Here is a 5551-nt window from a genome sequence, read left to right as displayed (position 1 = left end):
TGGACAAAATTTACCTGTTCTATCTCATTCATACCTTCGTAATCAATGTCTGTCTGGATCGGATTACCATTAGGATCGCACGGTGCCATAAACCTATCAACTTTGTGCGATAAGGCAGAAAATTGGGCTTGTAACATCACAACTGGATCAAGATTCATTATACCTTTAACCGATGATGTACCTGAGGATGATGGTTTCACCATTGGTATATGTCCACGCTCTGCGGGCCACATACTGCTGTTGATTGCCATTTCCTCCAAAAGTTCTCTTGCTTGGACGGACGTCTTCTTCATAAATAACCCTCCAGACATAGCATCTAATGAACCTCTAGTCGTAGGATTTAATCCATTATAGAATGTCTGCATTAAAAGTGCATCTGGCAATCGGTGGTGTGGGCATAAACGTTGAAGTTCTTTAAAACGTTCCCAAGCTTCATAAAGAGTTTCATTATCATTTTGGGTAAAAGATGTCAATTCTTTGATGACTCTTGCGGTTTTTGCTAAAGGAAAATATTTTGATAAAAACGTTTGGCTAATTGGTCCCAAGTTTTAAATGTTGCAGCAGGCATAGAAGTTAACCAAATTTTTTCCTTATCCTTCAAAGTGAAAGGAAAGAGGCGAAGTTTGATTGCTTCGGCTGTTACATCAGTAATTTTAAAAGTATCACAAATTTCTAAGAAATTTGTCAAATGGGCATTAGGGTTTTCGTTAGGTAGTCCATAAAACGTTACGTTGTTTTGCAACATATTAAGCAAAGCAGGCTTAATTTCAAATTGATTTGCGTTTATACGGGGTCTAACTACACTATTAGTTACACCGGCCATTCCTGACCTAGCATAATCCATAAGTGTCGGTGGATCGGCCATATTTTCTGGCTGGACTACTTTGGTTTTTAAGGGTGTTTTGTCTTTGTTTTTTTTTTGTCTTTCTTGTTTTTCTTAAGTGTTCTTTCAATTTCTGGATCAAATGGGTCTGGTGGCATGCCCGAACTTCGCGAACTGCGCATGAACTTGAAATTGTTGCACGAACCAAACTACCTTCAAAACAAAATTGAAAACAAATATGTTATATAAACTGAAAATAAATAAAATGTAAAAGTTGTATAAAAATAATGTGTAAACCTAGATTCGAAAATAAAATACGAAAAATAAAAAATTTATCAAAAATTTTGGCGTATCCCCGGCAACGGCGCCAAAAACTTGTTGAGCGATTTCCGCAAGTGCACGGTTTCGCTTGTAGTAATAAAAATATCGATCCCACAGGGATACGTTTTTTAACGAAAAACTTATTTTTGAATCTGTAAATTTCGAACTTGTTAGATTTACTATTGAATGTTAATGAAAAGTGAAATTTGTCTAATTGAATTTAGGAAAAATAATTGTTTAATTGAGTTTGTGGACTTTGAGTATTTGAAAATGCTAGAATAAGATTTTATATTAGAATATATCGATCGTTAGAAAAGTTTTCTGATTTAGGGATGAATTTTACAAAACAGGAACATTTAGAACTTTTAGAAAAACAAATAAATGTATTCGTTTGCATTGAGCAAAGAAAACAACTTAAACTTTGTATTAATTATGATGATGAAATAAATGACGGAACCTCTAATTAATTGGCTTTGAACGTGGCAAAACCCTTTAGCAGGCATAATGCCCTTAACCAAATTAAAACTCTACCGAGATAATAATTTGCCTAAGTGTTCAACAAAGTTTCCTTGTAATGATTTTGAATTAACTACGTTTTAATCAAAACACCAGCAATCACTTTAGTGGGTTGGTTACCATAAGTGCTGCATAACGATTTATCGAATAGAACGGACTTTATTAGATGAAATATAAATTGATACAAGTTTACAGAGAACATGGAGCATCGAGTTCTTCGAGGGCGTGCAAGTGAACGGTTGATCAGTCCTTTCCTTGGGTTTCCTTAGAGGTTGTCAGGCTCAGGGGCGAACACTCTACTCAATTTTCTCGCTGTAACTTCGTAATAGGGATTCGGTCGGCCTCTACCAAAATACAAACTAAAACTGGAACAATGTCTAAACGCTACTGTGTTTGTAATTAAACTATAAACAATATGTGTACCTCATCTTGTTTTGTACAGAATCTAATTTCTAACTCTCGAATTGTTTTTACTTAGAACTTATACATTAGTTCTACGCTCTGATTCTATATCTATATTACATAACATTACATCGCATTTTTCTCAACATCAACTCTTTATTTATAGATGTTGAAGGGTTGTGATTGAAGTGATATGTCCTTTTGTGAAAAGACGTATTCGTTGGTAAAGAGTCGTGTCCGTTGTTAAGAATTGTGTTCTTTGTGAAGAGTCGTTTCTATCCACCCGAACGAACGCGTTTCTTGATTTTCAACATGTGTTCATTGCACCTTTGGCAGAATTCTGCACTTACCGAGAATGGGGATCCTCGGCCGTGAATGGGGGAACATCAAGTTAAGCTTTGGACGAAGGGAGGAAGTAGCTGAAGGACGCGTGTCGGGGCCGTGGGTGGTGGATTCGCGGTCGCGGCACGGTGCGTTTTTTCACTTCTTTGCTCTCGTTCGTGTCCTTGACTTGGCGCTTTTGATTTACGTCGTCTTTGACTCCTTTTGTAGGGTTTTTCTTCTGTTTTTGATCCTTTTTCGTTCCTATTTGGATTTTACCAAATATTTAGGTACCTTGCAAGAAAGAAAGATATTCGAGAGTAAAAGTAATCTAAACAGATATAAATAACACAAATTTGTAATAAAAATGATGTAAATATTAATGATATTTTAGGTATATTTTGGGCTTAACATACGCCCCGCGTGCGCTTCATTTTTCTGACATAAAAAGCCCAGAAACTCAAACACGCGGGGCGCCCCTCTTCCTGCACCCCGCGAATTTGAGTCTCTGCCAAAAAAGAGCTCACCACGCACCTCTTACGTGGGGTGCCCCCTTGGGCACGCCTCGCGTAGGACCACACCTTTAAAAGGGTCTAATTTTAATTTCATGTCTATTTTTGTTTTTTTTCTCTTCTTTTGCGACGTCCTTGGAATAGACGTCATTTTAATAACGCGAAGGGCCGTGCAACCCCGCACTCATCGTTTGTTTTGCACTAACAAAAACAAAAATAAATAAAAATCAAATAAACAACAAAATAATTGAACTAACTTATCGATTCTGAAATTTTTTCCGACACACTACCTCCCTCGGAAATAAAATAAAAAGTTCCGTTATTTGTCTTTAAAATAAAAAGACGGAACACAAAGGATCGGTTTTAGTGAGAAATTTTAGTCTTAATTTTGAAGTTCTAGAATTTATGCAAAGCCTAGGTTTATACTAAACAAAAGCATTGAGTCCTAACCCACATGTCATCTCCATAATGAAATTTAAAAAGGCAATAAAAACGGGATGTTTGAAAGTTTAGCAAAGACTCGATAGTACACAACTTAAACCTGAAATTTTGTGAGGTAATTTTGAGCCTAAAAGAGTTCGTACGAGAACTCTAATTCTTTCACAATTTTTCGAGAGCTTTGACTTCACTCGACTCATAGAGTTTGCACCTAATACCGGGTTAAGTACACCTATTTTGGTTAAAATGGTAATAGATGAGAAAACGAACCTACTTAGTCTAATTCTTTTATTAATTTATTTTTCTCGTTTTTATCAACCTCTAGGAAACCCCCTTGAGCCTACTAACCAACTTTTCTTGTTAATACCCTTTTAACAATTAACTCTCTTTCTCCTCTTGTTTAAATACCAACAAAATCAATTCGCACCCGAAATAAGTCAAGGCCTTAATAAGTGAGCACCATAAGTTCTCGAGATCGTTTTTGTGCCGCTCTCAAAACAAAAACAAAAAGAAGAACATAATAAAGAGCAAAAAGGCATTCTCAAGCTCCACCCGAGCAATTTCGAGTAATATTTTACAAACTTACCAAGGCCAAAATAAAATACGGTGCAATCATCAAAATGGTATTTAAACTCGAGTTTTCAAAAATTAACCACTAAAAAGCCACCCACATTACAACCCCCCTCCGGGTTCATTTTTAATGTTTCCTTAGCCATGATATAGGAGGAAAAACCCGGATAAAAATGCAAACTCAAAGTGATCTCGAGTAAGTGCAAAGAAGAGTGCTAAAACACCGACCCACCAAAGTTTGAGCGTAAGAGTGAAATCCCTTAGTGAGGTACTATCGGGTTCTCAAAAGATAATCAACCCCCGTTAATATTGCCTATTAATTTTGATCATGGAGGTTTCAAATAAGTTTTGGTCACTCATTTGTTTGCGTAAGTACTTACCGAAAACTTTGCATAAAACTTTAATTTCGGTATCACGCACTTGGTAAAACCAACCGACGGTTTGTTTCTTAATAATCTCAATCCCTTGTCTTTCGATTTCTTTTACTTGAGGACAAGTAAAACTTTAAAGTCTGAGGAGGTTTGATAGGGGTATTTTACCCCTATCTTTTAGCGTGATTTACGGGTTAATTTTAGAAGAAATAAATAAATTTAATTGCAAAAATAGAGTGTTTTAATAAAATAACGAAATAAAAATAAATTCCGTACTTTCGGTTAATTTTCCGTATTTTTGGTTAATATTAGAAAATAAAACATCAAGCTAACTCGGCTCTCGAGAATTGTATTTCAGGTACGAGCAAGAAGTGAAAATCCACCCATACACGCGGGGCGCACCACTCCTCACGCGAGGCGTGAAACACTGGATCAGAAATAATTGACTTATCCACAGGCACCACGTGGGATCTAGTCACCAATACGCGAGGCGTGTACCACCATATGCGAGGGGTGGAACATGTGTCAGAAATGATTAGCCTAATCCTGAAAGTCAGACTGCATGGTCTCCCTGAGTCAACTATCCATACGCGGGATGTACCACCTTACACGCGGGGCGTGTAAAGAAGTTCTTCAATGCAAAAAGCTCAGAGACTCATTTACGCGGGGCGTGCTTCAGCTACGCGCGGTGTAGAAGACCCAATTCAAGCAATAAAATCTCAGATACTCAAACACGCGAGGCGCATCCCAATCTACGCGGGGCGTGTTTGAGACAACAAGATCTGGAATTGGTCCACATGCAGGAGATTTCTGACGGAATGGGCAAACACGCGGGGCGTTCCACACCCTACGCGAGGCGTATTATGGGAATTCTGCACAAAATCATGCTCCTCCATGCTTGCACCTTGTGGAATTACAATTTTACCCCTAGCTTGATGTGTATAAATAAGAGTGACTAGCACTCATTTCACACACCTTGTAACATATACCTTCTTGAGATTAAACTCTTATCATTGTGGTTTTAGATTTTGTTTTTAGGCTTTATATAGCCAAACTCTTTCACCTTGAGAGCTTGTTCGTTGATTCCGGCATTCCATCAAAGTTCCGCTCTATCTCCGTGCACCAAGCTCGAAAGCTCCACCATCCAAGTCCTAAGAGATGGCTTTGAGTCCGGTTAGCTAGTTCTAAGGGTGGATTCTTCCCTTTACACTTGCTAATTAGCTTGTACTCATCCTATGTACTAGGCTTGGTTGTAATTCATATTTACACTCTCCATA

The 5551-nt window shown here is 37.6% G+C and overlaps 1 non-coding gene across 1 annotated transcript; it reads left to right on the top strand.

Annotated features, from left to right (window-relative positions):
• Positions 1-381: 381 nt before the first annotated feature.
• Positions 382-486, top strand: LOC136225088 (small nucleolar RNA R71). The gene has a single exon (XR_010686825.1). It is a non-coding gene; the product is annotated as a small nucleolar RNA R71 (small nucleolar RNA).
• Positions 487-5551: the final 5065 nt, after the last annotated feature.

Source organism: Euphorbia lathyris, chromosome 3, assembly GCF_963576675.1.
Source record: "Euphorbia lathyris chromosome 3, ddEupLath1.1, whole genome shotgun sequence".
Classification (NCBI taxonomy): domain Eukaryota; kingdom Viridiplantae; phylum Streptophyta; class Magnoliopsida; order Malpighiales; family Euphorbiaceae; genus Euphorbia; species Euphorbia lathyris.
The sequence above is the reverse complement of the archived record's forward strand: the minus strand, read 5'-3'. Positions and strand labels throughout refer to the sequence as shown.